Here is a 15,325-nt window from a genome sequence, read left to right on the forward strand (position 1 = left end):
TGGAGGATGAAAAATACATTTTGAGAGATAATTGGATCACAAGCTGTCAGATTATAAAGCAGTTTGTGGAGGAAGGGAGGGAGACCATGTGATCTTAGAGACTAATGGAAATTTGATCATTCAGGAGGCCTGGCATCTATATTACTGCACAGACAGTTCTAGTGGCTTTACTGCAGGAATGGAAGTGCAGCTATGGCATGCCCACACCCCCCCCAAGCATGGGGAGACAAAGTGATTGGCATACAGTACACCCATCTAGCACAATTGGTTTCCTAGAAGTTGTGGGGACGTACAGTATGTTCTTGGTTATACATTGGTTGTGGGAACGAAGCCAAACGTTTCCTGACTGGTAAAACTGAACGTTTTTTACACGTTCTGAGAACAGAAGGGAACATTTTGCCTGTTCTGGGAACGTTTATTTTTAGGTTAAAGGGAGGTTCTGAGAACGTTTTACTTTGGTTCCTTGAAAGTTTTCCTGTAAGGTTTTATTAACGCTCTGAGAATGGAAATTATAAGTTATTTTGAGGTTTTTTAATAACTTCCTAAAAACTTTCACTGAAAGATTCAATACGACTTTTTATAAAACTCCTAGCTTTTTGGGGGTAAACTTTTTTTTAAATCCAAGCACAGATAGGAAACATGAATACTAATTTCCTTAGGCATTAATCATGCAAACACATAGAAATTAACATTAAATTATCTGGCAACAGCTCTGGTGGACATTCCTGCAGTCAGCATGCCAATTGCACGCTCCCTCAAAACTTTAGACATCTGTGGCATTGTGTTGTGTGACAAAACTGCACATTTTAGAGTGGCCTTTTATTGTCCCCAGCACAAGGTGCACCTGTGTAATGATCATGCTGTTTAATCAGCTTCTTGATATGCCACACCTGTCAGGTGGATGGATTATCTTGGCAAATGAGAAAAGTTCACTACCAGGGATGTAAACAAATTTGTGCAAAACATTTTAGAGAAATAAGCTTTTTGTGAGTATGGAACATTTCTGGGATCTTTTATTTATTATTTATTATGGGACCAACACTTTACATGTTGCATTTATATTTTTGTTCAGTGTAATAACTTCCATGTTCTCAAAGGGATATTCCATGCCTGCTTTTTTTTACCCATCTACCAATAGGTGCCCTTATTTGCGAGGCATTGGAAAACCTCCCTGGTCTTTGTGGTTGAGTCTGTGTTTGAAATTCACTGTTCGACTGAGGGACCTTACAGATAATTGTGTGTGGGGTACAGATATTAGGTAGTCATTCAAAAATCATGTTAAACACTATTATTGTACACAGAGTTAGTCCATGCAACTTATTATGTGACTTGTTGAGCACATTTTTACTCCTGAACTTATTTAGGCTTGCCATAACAAAGGGGTTGAATACATATTGACTCAAGACACTTTAGATTTTCATTTTCAATTAATTTGTCAAAAAAATAACAAAAACACTAATCCTATTTTGACATTATGGGGTATTGTGTGTAGGGGTGTGTATACTTTCTGAAGGCACTGTATACCAGCCTTTAACCTGTATAGAAGCTTAGTGTTTATGAACAGAATACAACAGATCAAATTAACTGGGATGACATTCCCTCTCATGGGAGACCAAAAAGAGCTAGCTGAAAGCCATTCCTCCAATAAGCCAAACCTGCAATATTCTGATAGGCTGCCACTTCTACAGTAGGCTGCCAATTACCAAGTAATGTTACATGTTGTCCACAGAAGAGTCAGGGAAGGCACAATAGGTTGCTGGCATGTTATGCTAGTGGCAGCCAGTTGCCTGTAAGCTGTTGTGAAATCTACAATAGCTTAGTGCCAAATGGTTTCCAGTTAAGAAAATACAAATTCACAGCAACAGGTTGTCATTACATTACTGGAAATTGCACAATAACCTCTTCACAGTGCAGCTCATTAGTGGCACATACTCTAACAACATTTGTAGAACAGACTGTGTCAAAGGAGGTGCTCAACTTGCATTGGTGTAACCATCAAACACTTAAACTGCTACAACACTTCCACTGATGGTTGGCACAAATACACATACACTACCATTCAAAAGTTTGGGGTCACTTAGAAATGTCCTTGTTTTCGAAAGAAAAGCAATTTTTGGTCCATTAAAATAACATCAAATTGATCAGAAATACAGTGTAGACATTGTTAATGTTGTAAATGGCTATTGTAGCTGGAAATGACTGATTCTTTATGGAATATCTACATAGGCGTACAGAGGCCCATTATCAGCAACCATCAGTCCTGTGTTCCAATGGCAAGTTGTGTTTGCTAATCTAAGTTTATCATTTTAAAAGGCTAATTGATCATTAGAAAACCCTTTTGCAATTATGTTAGCACAGCTGAAAACTGTTGTGCTGATTAAAGAAGCAATAAAACTGGCCTTCTTGAGACTAGTTGAGTATCTGGAGCATCAGCAATTGTGGGTTTGATTACAGGATCAAAATGGCCAGAAACAAATAACTTTCTTCTGAAACTCGTCAGTCTGAGAAATGAAGGCTATTCCATGCTACAAATTGCCAAGAAACTGAAGATCTCGTACAACGCTGCGTACTACTCCCTTCACAGAACAGCGCAAACTGGCTCTAACCAGAATAGAAAGAGGAGTGGGAGGCCCCGGTGCACAACTGAGCAAGAGGACAAATACATTAGAGTGTCTAGTTTGAGAAACAGACGCCTCACAGGTCCTCAACTGGCAGCTTCATTAAATAGTACCCGCAAAACACCAGTCTTAACGTCAACAGTGAAGAGGCGACTCCGGGATGCTGACCTTCTAGGCAGAGTTGCAAAGAAAAAGCCATATCTCAGACTGGCCAATAAAAATAAAAGATTAAGATGGGCAGTCTGAGATATGGCTTTTTCTTTTAGAAATAACAACAACTTGTTGTATATACTTCAGGCAAAGTGCATAAATGTATTATTGGCTATATATGTATAGCCAATCTCCATTATGTCCACAGACCTGGTGGCACAGCAGGAACTTCAGGTACTTAACAGCCAAGAGGTTGTGAGTTCAATTCCCAAGTGAGTTTGTGTCCCAAGTAATCCAGGGGATCATGACACATCATTCTGAAAATCTTCTTGATGATGTTCCGGGAACTAGATAAAACCTGCGGTGGACCATGTCTTTAAATTGAAGTAACGTCAATTATGCATTTTAAAGTAAAATATTCTCAATTACATTTGACACCTGGGTTTTCACATGTGCTCAAATGTTGTCACGTGTAGTTTCATGTTATCACATGTTGAAATGTTGCATAGACATGTCACATTTATTTAACGAGATCATGTTTTCACATGTTATCACATTAACTTAAAAGACAATCACATGTGATCACATGAGATCACACGAGATCACGTGATCATGTGACATTCATGTGGTTTTTCCATTAAGGATTACTCCATCATGTGTAAACAATGTTTATGAACAAACACTCTATAGCTTCAAAACAGAATTAAAACAAAATTAGTGATTGCATCCATTGCTCTGTCTGTGAACTTGAGACTGGCGACATGTCTCCAGCCCCATCCCTCAGCTGTTAACTACTTTGTTGTTGTTTGATTGCCAGATTCAAAGTTATTGATTGCATGCTTCTTCTCTTTTTACTTTTATCTCATGCTTTTTCACATCCACCTCCTGGGATATACGAGACAGAAGAACAAATAAGACGAAGAAGAGCAAACTTCTGGTGAACAAAATCATCATTATGAGGTTGTCTGAGTTGCTTGCTTCGGCATTATGTTTGAATTCATCCAAGCCAAACAACACAGCTCTTTACAGGATGACCAGACGATCCCTTGAATCAGGATCATACTTGGCCATGTATCACATACTCTGTGTCACAAATGGCAATGTCTGGGCCCCATGAGCCCTGGTCAAAAGTAATGCACTATATAGGGAATATGGTGCCATTTGGGACTCAGCCATAGATTAATCAGGTTGTTGTCAAGTGTTTCTTTTGACCACTTTCAGTGGGCACGCTGTATCCAGCACTTCTGATCTGACCACCTGCTGGTGTGTGTGCCTAGTTAGCCACAGTTGGCTCCAGCCCACTATAAACTTTGAAGATGCCCAGAGATGACCTCCTCTAAGTTTCTGTTAGCAGACAGACTTTTTTCTCTGCCTTCACCCCAGTGGTCCTCATTATTTCTGGGGAAATCATCACTTGAAACAATAACAAAGTTGACTCCCTGCCCTGTTTTGGTAAAAACCTGAGGGATGGGGCTGGAAAAATTCATAAACAGAGCAATGGATGCAAGGACTGACCATCCATGATATCTAAATGATAGTTTTAACCATGTTTTGAGGCTATATAGTGTTATAAATGCTATTTACTTTCTTTACAAACATTGGAGTAGAACAAGCTTATATTTTGGGTTCTGATGGGGTACGACAGTTTAACTAAGCTCATGAGGTATTTATAAGTTATATTCTTCAAGAATCAATGGGTACATATCATAAATGTATAAGTCCCAATATCGATGTAGTAACTGCAGATTGTCACTTTTAGTTAATCGCCAAAGGAGACAAATATTTCACCCAATGTGAGGAAAGTTCTACTTAGTCCAGCATTTCACTGAACAAGTCTGGTGTGTAGAAAAACGAATAGATTCTCCAATGAGAATATTTTTAGTCTAGGGTTACATTTGTGTGCAGGAAATTGGTGTTAATTATTTTTTGCCTCCTTATAATTTTTCCCTTCCTAGGTGGGGTGAAAGTCTGTGACATATCCTCAGTCTCAAATCTTTAAGACTTCATGAACTTCTAGAGATTATCTGTTTATACCTTGTGCAAATGTTAGACCAAGCTGTGACAGCATTGTGTGAAAAGACTATCCTATAATAATACATTTTGTAGACACATTTTGAATAGATAATACACTTTTTTTCTTTCCCTTAGAGGAAAATGTATGCATGAAGACAGAGCGCTAACCGACCTGGGTTCAAATAGTATTTGAAATAATTTCAAATATATACTTTATCTGAGCTTAATTAAGCTTGTCTGCAAGTTCAAACCAAGTTCAAACCCCGCCCATCTGGCACTCAAGACAGACTAAAGCGAACAACAAATGTATTTGAAATATTTCAAATAGTCTTTGAACCCGGTGCCAGGCTAGCACTGCTACCCTGTGGCTACTTCACATAAGCCTGTCTTTTACAATAGCTGAGCAGTACAGTCATGTTGTGAACTTGTGAGGTTGAACCTGGTTGTTAAACCAGTTGGTAGCTCTTTGGACAAAGTATCAGTGGGCTAGAAAAATTGCCATTTCTGTCGGTTTTTCATTTTCAAACAGATGTTGATCATGTCCTCTTGCCGAGCTCTCAATAGTTTGCATGATTAATGAGCATGATTGACCTTTGATTTGTGCAACAGATTTATGAATTATGTATATATCAAATGGGATTCTCTTGTTCGAATGAAATAGCACCGAAGATTACAGTCCTAACACGTATTCAATTGGGGATTTTGCTTCTGTGTCCTGCTGTGAGTTCAGTCATATAGTGGATTCTCATGGACTTATCTGGTATATACATGAACGCCTTCTGGCAGTGTTGACAGTGATGTAAATAATCAGAAATGGGAATAATCAGTCATGAGCTTCTGAAAAGGTCCTCACAAGGATAGTAAAGCAAGGAAAATTCGGACAAGTGGGGACATTTCTCCGGTCCCCACAAGGAAAAATGATATTTTATGCTTAGGGGTTAGGGAATGGGTTAGGGTTACAATAAGGGTTAGGGTTAGAATTAGCGTTAGGGTTAGGGGGTTAGGTTTAGTTTTAGGGTTAGGGGTTAGGGATAGGGTTAGGTTTAGGGGTTAGGGAAAATAGGATTTTGAACGGGAATACATTCTTTGGTCCCCACAAGGATAGTAAAACAAACGTGTGTGTGATTGAATGTGTGTGTGTGTGTGTGTGTGTGTGTGTGTGTGTGTGTGTGTGTGTGTGTGTGTGTGTGTGTGTGTGTAGGGCTCTAAATTAAAATGTTTAGGCTATAGTATAATTTGTGGTGGAGTGGGGCAGCAAATGCTGAGTGTTTGTGTGTGTGTGTATTTAGAGACAGGCACAGCAGTGGTGGATACATCTCTGGCAGGCCCTTTGTTCTGTAGCCAGAGGAACCCAAGGAATAGTTCTCCCTTCTTACCCATGCTGCAGTGACTTCAGGTAAATGTATGGTCTTAAAACACACATACGGTGGTCACACACAGACACACACACACACACATCCCACCCCCACCGTGCTCCCTTCTCACTTGCCATCTCACAGCTGCTGTTTGCTGTTGACGGCTCACTCTACCCAGTAGAAAGAACCCCGTGTTTTTATAGCACGATTTATATTCATGCATCTGGCTGTTCCAGTTCAAAGGTCCAGTACTGTGTGCTGCATGATGAAAACAGGACCAAGAGGACCACCACAACCAAGAGCACAAACACCTTTTATGCTATGCCGTTTGAAATATACACTGAGTGTACAAAACATTAGGAAAACCTTCCTAATATTGAGTTGCATCCCCTTTTGCCCTCAGAATAGCCTCAATTCATCGGGGCATGGACTCTACAAGTTGTCGAAAGCGTTCCACAGGGATGTGTCAAGTTGGCTGGATGCCCTTTGGGTGGTGGACCATTCTTGATACACACCGGAAATTGAACCCAGCTGCGTTGCAGTTCTTGACACACTCAAACCAGTGCGCCTGGCACCTACTACCATACCGCGTTCAAAAGCACTTACAGTGAGGGAAAAAAGTATTTGATCCCCTGCTGATTTTTTACGTTTGCCCACTGACAAAGAAATGATCAGTCTATAATTTTAATGGTAGGTTTATTTGAACAGTGAGAGACAGAACAACGACAAAAAAATCCAGAAAAACGCATGTCAAAAATGTTATAAATTGATTTGCATTTTAATGAGGGAAATAAGTATTTGACCCCTCTGCAATACATGACTTAGTACTTGGTGGCAAAACCCTTGTTGGCAATCACAGAGGTCAGACGTTTCTTGTAGTTGGCCACCAGGTTTGCACACATCTTAGGAGGGATTTTGTCCCACTCTTCTTTGCAGATCTTCTCCAAGTCACCTTCAGCTCCCTCCACATATTTTCAATGGGATTAAGGTCTGGAGACTGGCTAGGCCACTCCAGGACCTTAATGTGCTTCTTCTTGAGCCACTCCTTTGTTGCCTTGGCCGTGTGTTTTGGGTCATTGTCATGCTGGAATACCCATCCACGACCCATTTTCAATGCCCTGGGTGAGGGAAGGAGGTTCTCACCCAAGATTTGACGGTACATGGCCCTGTCCATCGTCCCTTAGCAGAAAAACACCCCCAATGCATAATGTTTCCACCTCCATGTTTGACAGTGGGGATGGTGTTCTTGGGGTCATAGGCAGCATTCCTCCTCCTCCAAACACGGCGAGTTGAGTTGATGCCAAAGAGCTCGATTTTGGTCTCATCTGACCACAACACTTTCACCCAGTTCTCCTCTGCATCATTCAGATGTTCATTGGCAAACTTCAGAAGGGCATGTATATGTGCTTTATTGAGCAGGGGGACCTTGCGGGCGCTGCAGGATTTCAGTCCTTCAATTGCTTTCTTGGTGACTATGGTCCCAGCTGCCTTGAGATCATTGATAAGATCCTCCCGTGTAGTTCTGGGCTGATTCCTCACCGTTCTCATGATCATTGCAACTCATTTACATTTACATCATTTAGCAGACGCTCTTATCCAGAGCGACTTACAGTTATTGAGTGCCTAAATTTTTTTTTTTTTCATACTGGCCCCCTGTGGGAATCGAACCCACAACCCTGCCGTTGCAAACACCATGCTCTACCAACTGAGCTACATCCCTGCCGGCCATTCCCTCCCCTACCCTGGACGACACTGTGCCAATTGTGCGCCGCCCCATGGGTCTCCCGGTCGCAGCCGGCTACGACAGAGCCTGGATTCGAACAAGGATCTCTAGTGGCACAGCTAGCGCTGCGATGCAGTGCCTTAGACCACTGCGCCACTCGGGAGTTCAACTCCACGAGGTGAGATCTTGCATGGAGCCCCAGGCCGAGGGAGATTGACAGTTATTTTGTGTTTCTTCCATTTGCGAATAATCGCACCAACTGTTGTCACCTTCTCACCAAGCTGCTTGGCGATGGTCTTGTAGCCCATTCCAGCCTTGTGTAGGTCTACAATCTTGTCCCTGACATTCTTGGAGAGCTCTTTGGTCTTGGCCATGGTGGAGAGTTTGGAATCTGATTGATTGATTGCTTCTGTGGACAGGTGTCTTTTATACAGGTAACAAACTGAGATTAGGAGCACTCCCTTTAAGAGACACCTGGGAGCCAGAAATCTTCCTGATTGAGAGGGGGTCAAATACTTATTTCCCTCATTAAAATGCAAATCAATTTATAACATTTTCTCACTGTTCAAATAAACCTACCATTAAAATTATAGACTGATCATTTCTTTGTCAGTGGGCAAAAGTACAAAATCAGCAGGGGATCAAATACTTTTATCCCTCACTGTAAATATTTTGTCTTGCCAAATTACCCTCTGAATTGCATACATACACAACCCAATCCATGTCTCAATTGTCTCAAGGCTTAAAAATCCTTCTTTAAGGATTACATCAATAAGGGATCATAGCTTTCACCTGGTTAGTCTATGTCATGGAAAGAGCAGGTGTTCCTAATATTTTGTACACTAATGTTTAAGCCAAACTCATTCCACAGAGGGCCAACTGTCTGCAGGTTTTCGCTCCTCCCTTGGACTTGATTGACGTATGAAGATCCCTGATTAGTAAGGAACTCCCCTCACCTGGTTGTCTAGGTCTTAATTGAAAGGAAAAAACTAAAACCAGAAGGCCCTCCATTGAATCAGTTTGCCACCCCTGTCATTGGAGATGGGCTTAAACCAAGAGCTACCGCTCCGAGGATCGCTGGTTCAATTCCAGTGCTAGGCACTTATATATTTTTTTAAAAATAATGTTTTAAGCCTATCACAAACCTTAACCCTTACCTCACCCATTCGGAATGATTGGCTAAATTTAACCCTAATGCCTAAATTCAACCAAAATCTCTGAATTAATTCCTAAACCTAACAGTTTACGGCATGCTTAGACAGTGGTCTAAGGCAGTGCTAGAGACAGCATGCTATGCCGTTTTTAGATATACACTTCATGCAATTCACCCATCTAGACCTACTGATTACTATAAAGGCTCCATTCATTGGTCACAGTCATCTGTGTCTGTTTGTGTCTGTGGGTGTCTTCCATTGATAAAATGTGCAGGCCAAATTAGATTTCCCAGTGAGCACTGGGGGATATCAAACAAAACAGATGATATCTGCTCTGTTTGGCCAAGTAGCCAATCAAGGGACTGATTCAGTCCCAACCTGGAAGTCTGAATGTCCTTGACTTTACAGAGATAAGTGCTGTAAGTGGGGGGATTGGCAGTTTCAAGAGGAAAAGTGTGCCCTCCTGAGCACAAAAAAACAACCTAGATCTATGACAATTTAATAAATATTTAATAACATTATTCATGATTGAATTAGAAGAAAATGCTAATTAGAACTAATTAATCATTAAATTACCAAGAAATGGATAAAGGTTGGGGCATGAATCTGTTTTATTGCTAATTTAATCTGTGTGATAAGGAAGCAACCATAGCTATAACTTTATTCTCTAGAATATATTCACCATATTGCTTGCTCTGCAAATTATTCTCCCTAGTCACTCCTTTACGGAGGGGGCATATTGGGGTTAGGTTGACATATGCAGTAAAACCAATTCAGCTCAATTCAGCTCAATCCAGCAAGAAAAACAACGAAGCCAAAGATCACGTACAAGCTATCTGAAACTGGAGATACTAGACTGAGTGTGTGTGTGTGCGTGCGTGCGTGCATGTGTGTGTGTTTTTATATGTACCTGATGCTATATGCTCCCTTGCTCAGGGAGGTGACCAAGAACCCAATGGTCATTCTGACAGAGCTCCAGAGTTCCTCTGTGGAGACGGGAGAAACTTCCAGAAGGACAACCATCTCTGCAGCACTCCACCAATCAGCCCTTTATGGTAGAGTGGCCAGACGGAAGCCACTCCTCATTAAAAAGCACATGACAGCCCGCTTGGAGTTTGCCAAAAGGCACCTAAAGGACTCTCAGACCATGAGAAACAAGATTACTGGTCTGATGAAACCAAGATTGAATTATTTGGCCTGAATGCCAAGCATCGCATCTGGAGGAAACCTGGCACCATCCCTACGGTGAAGCATGGTGGTGGCAGCATCATGCTGTGGGGATGTTTTTCAGCGGCAGGGACTGGGAGACTAGTCAGGATCGAGGTAAAGATGAACGGAGCAAAGTACAGAGAGATCCTTGATGAAAACCTGCTCCAGAGTGCTCAGGACCTCAGACTGGGGCGAAGGTTCACCTTCCAATAGGACAACGACTCTAAGCACACAGCCAAGACAACGCAGGAGTGGCTTCATGACAAGTCTCTGAATGTCCTTAAGTGGCCCAGCCAGAGCCCGGACTTGAACCCGACCGATCATCTCTGGAGAGACCTGAAAATAGATGTGCAGCGACGCTCCCCATCAATCCTGACAGAGCTTGAGAGGATCTGCAGCGAAGAATGGGAGAAACTCCCCAACTACAGGTGTGCCAAGCTTTTAGCGTTATACCGAAGAAGACTCGAGGCTGTAATCGCTGCTGAAGGTGCTTCAACAAAGTACTGAGTAAAGGGGCTGAATACTTACAGTACCGGCCCAAAATGTCTTTATTTCTACAATTTTTGACATTGTGGAACAGTAGTGAAGACATTAAAACTATGAAATAACACATATGGAATCATGTAGTAACCAAAAAGAGTGTGAAAAGCTGTCATCAAGGCAAAGTGTGGCTATTTGAAGAATCTCAAATATAAAATATATTTTGATTTGTTTAACACTTTTTTGGTTACTACATGATTCCATATGTGTTATTTCATAGTTTTGATGTCTTCACTATTATTCTACAATGTAAAAAAAAGTAGGGGGGGGGGGGTTCCATAAATTAAAAACCTGTTTTTACTTTGTCATTATGGGGTATTGTGTGTAGATTGATGAGGGGAAAAAACGATTTAATCAATTTTAGAATAAGGCTGTAACGTAACAAGATTTGGAAAAAGTCAAGGGGTTTGAATACTTTCCAAATGCACTGTGCATCTAAAGCTATCCTATATAAGACCTTGATGTAAATGTCTGTGTCAATTCAAATTATGTTTTTAATGGTATTAATTGCAGTGTGTGTGTGTGTGTGAGTGTGTGTGTGTGTGCTTTTACTTGTACCTGATGCTATTCCTGGCCTTATTGTCTGGTTCCATACAGCTGTTTTCACACCTCTAGCGGTGTAGATGTGACAGCCCAACACAAGGTGAATTGGTGTCACTGACTTGATCTCCTGGTGTAGGACCAGTCAGTCAAGCTCATTTCCCTGAGGCCTGATGGCTGGTTGATGTAATGATGGGGTTAGTTACAGCCTTTTTCCTAATGATTAACCTGTCCAATCCACTGAAATGTGACTAAACTACAACCATTATTGATTATTCAAGCCATGATGTGATTTATACCCTGTATTATATAGCCTATTTACTTGCCTCAATATTTGGAATGACTACGAATAAATCATATTTACTCTTAGTCATTCCAAATATTATAAATTTGAGGTGTTGAATAACACAATGACAAATTCACGGTTAAAATGAATACTGAACATATTCAGTGGTACATTCATAATGGTAAAGGTGAAACTTTAAATGTCACCTGCCTGCTCCCCACAGCTGTTCACAAAGGACTGTCACTCAAGGACTGAGTGTCTGCCCCACCGAACATTGCTTTAACAGCGACAGACTATTTGACACAACAAAATGTTCTAGGATAAAAAGGAAGACTGTCATATTGTGGTGAATTTGTATGAGGAATAGGTAAATGATTCTCCTGGCCCAATGTGAGGGGACTATGAAACGCATACTGTGCCGTTGTTGTCATTCTCACGGCTCACAGAACATACATAACACACACACAAATAGTCATAACAGTACACTATGCAATAACAAGGAAATAGAAATAGACAAGGAACTTTAATTATTGACAACTTGAGACTAGGAGGCAGCAGACATTCAGCTAGTCTCAGGATGGTTACGTGTTTTAGATCTGAATGAAACCATGAATATTGAGTGAAGAAATTACAGTATTATAGCAAAGAGCCTGAATTGGATACACATTAAATGAATGATGAACAGGTGTGGAATACATCTAAAGCTACTGTATATAAGACCTAAATGTAAATGTGTGCGTCAATTCAAATTAGATTTTTGATGGTGTTAATTGCAGGACCATTATTGATGTTGTTCCAAAGCAGTGAATGGGGGTTTATTCTTTGTTTGGATTTAGCCCTCAGTTTAGTGCTGGTCTCCTATTTAGCTATAGTTGGTTTGGTATGAGCTATACATATGGTTTACTGTAGATATGGAATCACAACCCAAGCTCCAAAGAAAACGCCACCTCTCGTCGTAACTGCAGCAACAGAGGAAAGTCAAATTATCATGTGTAATATAATTTAACTCAAACACGGCAATATAGTAACAATATTGTAGCTATTTCAAGGATATTGAACAAAGCTGTAATCACATAGATTCAGACAGTTGCACCCAGGGTGGAGGTGCCATCTGAAACCAGCCTGTGGCTCTGGGGAGAAGCACACACTCAACACACACCAACACCATCCACACCATCAGAGAGCCATCTTGTATGTAAGATGTGATTTTTGTCTCGCCCCGTATTTGGCTGCTTCTCCCCCGTTACCATGGTCAACTGAAGCCATCCAACCAAATGTTTGTTTTCTTCCCAGAACAGACAAGTGCTGAAAGAGAGGGGACCAGTCCTTGTGTGTGGGCTGCTTTTGGCACAATGAGCCTTTTCTTCAGCTCTATTCTGGTCTCAGCTTCCTTGTCATGCAGAATTATCACCCCAATTAACCAACATATAATCTTGGCTGTATGAATGGACTTGGCATTGATTGTATGGACTTGGCTTCATGTGTAGGTATATAAGAAATCAGCCAAGACCTCATAAAAAAAATGGTAGACCTCCACAAGTCTGGTTCATCCTTGGGAGCAATTTCCAAACGCCTGAAGGTACCACGTTCATCTGTACAAACAATAGTACGCAAGTATAAACACCATGGGACCACGCAGCTGTCATACCGCTCAGGAAGGAGACGCGTTCTGTCTCCTAGAGATTAACGTACTTTGGTGCGAAAAGTGCAAATCAATCCCAGAACAACAGCAAAGGACCTTGTGAAGATGCTGGAGGAAACAGGTACAAAAGTATCTATATCCACAGTAAAACGAGTCCTATATCGACATAACCTGAAAGGCCGCTCAGCAAGGAAGAAGCCACTGCTCCAAAACCGCCATAAAAAAGCCAGGCTACGGTTTGCAACTGCACATGGGGACAAAGATCTTACTTTTTGGAGAAATGTCCTCTGGTCTGATGAAACAAAAATAGATCTGTTTAGCCATAATGACCATCGTTATGTTTGGATGAAAAAGGGGCGGCTTGCAAGCCGAAGAACACCATCCCAACCGTGAAGCACAGGGGTGGCAGCATCATGCTGTGGGGGTGCTTTGCTGCAGGAGGGACTGGTGCACTTCACAAAATAGATGGCATCATGAGGAAGGAAAATTATTTGGATATATTGAAGCAACATCTCAAGACATCAGTCAGAAAGTTAAAGCTTGTTCGCAAATGGGTCTTCCAAATGGACAATGACCCCAAACATACCTCCAAAGTTGTGCCAAAATTGCTTAAGGACAACAAAGTCAAGGTATTGGAGTGGCCATCACAAAGCCCTAACCTCAATCCTATAGAAAATATGTGGGCAGAACTGAAAAAGTGTGTGCGAGCAAGGAGGCCTACAAACCTGACTCAGTTACACCAGCTCTGTCAGGAGGAATGGGCCAAAATCCACCCAACTTATTGTGGGAAGCTTATGGAAGGCTACCCAAAACTTTTGACCCAAGTTAAACAATTTAAAGGCAATGCTACCAAATACTAATTGAGTGTATGTAAACTTCTGACCCACTGGGAATGTGATGATAGAATAAAAAGCTGAAATAAATCATTATCTCTACTATTATTCAGACATTTCACATTCTTAAAATAAAGTGGTGATCCTAACTGACCTAAGACAGGGAATTTTTACTAGGATAAAATGTCAGGAATTGTGAAAAACTGAGATTAAATGTATTTGACTAAGGTGTATGTGTCACGACTTCCGCCGAAGTTGGTGCCTCTCCTTGTTCGGGCGGAGTTCAAAACAAATGGAAAAAGAAACGTAGATCGGTGGCAGCTAGAAAGCCGGTGATGACGACCGCCGAACGCCGCCCGAACAAGGAGAGGCACCAACTTCGGCGGTCGTCATCACCGGCTTTCTAGCTGCCACCGATCTACGTTTCTTTTTCCATTTGTTTTGTCTTGATTGTACACACCTGTTTCCCATTACATTATATTATTTCCCTATTTAACCCTCTGGTTCCCACATGGTGTTGTGCGTGTTCGTTCTTTGTTTTGTGTCTAAGACGTATGTGAGCTGGTGTGTTTTCCCTGCGTGGAAATTAGTGTTGTTTATTTTTAGAGTAAAGTACGTTGTTTACTCCGTTCTGTGTCCTGCGCCTGACTCCGTCCTACCGCTGCACATTGACACTTGACAGAAACACGCACCACACATGGAGTCAGCAGGTGCATCCAGTCTTCCGGTACCAGTGGAGGTGCGCGTCCAACAGCACGCGACGATGCTCCAGAATCTTGGCACAGCCATGGATCGCGTGTTGCAGACCATGGAGCGATGGGAGAGAGTGGGTTTTCCCACAACCCCATCAACTTCAGATCAACCCACACCGATGTCCACCCCTGCGTCACCTGGACCCAGTGGGATTCGGCTCTCGCTCCCGAGGGCATATGATGGGACGGCTGCCGGGTGCCAGGGGTTCCTGCTCCAGGTGGAGCTCTACCTGGCGACCATCCACCCGGCTCCCTCGGGATACGAGAGCGTGTCCGTCCTCATCTCCTGTCTGTCGGGGAGAGCGCTTGAGTGGGCCAACGCCGAATGGGGAGGAATAGACGCAGCGTTGGTTCGCTATGAGGATTTCACCCGCCGCTTCCGGGCGGTCTTCGATCATCCTCCTGAGGGGAGAGCAGCGGGGGAACGCTTGTTCCACCTCAGACAGGGGAAGAGGAGCACACAGGACTTCGCACTATACTTCAGGACCTTGGCTGCCAGCGCAGGATGGA

This window comes from Coregonus clupeaformis, chromosome 7, assembly GCF_020615455.1.
Source record: "Coregonus clupeaformis isolate EN_2021a chromosome 7, ASM2061545v1, whole genome shotgun sequence".
NCBI lineage: Eukaryota > Metazoa > Chordata > Actinopteri > Salmoniformes > Salmonidae > Coregonus > Coregonus clupeaformis.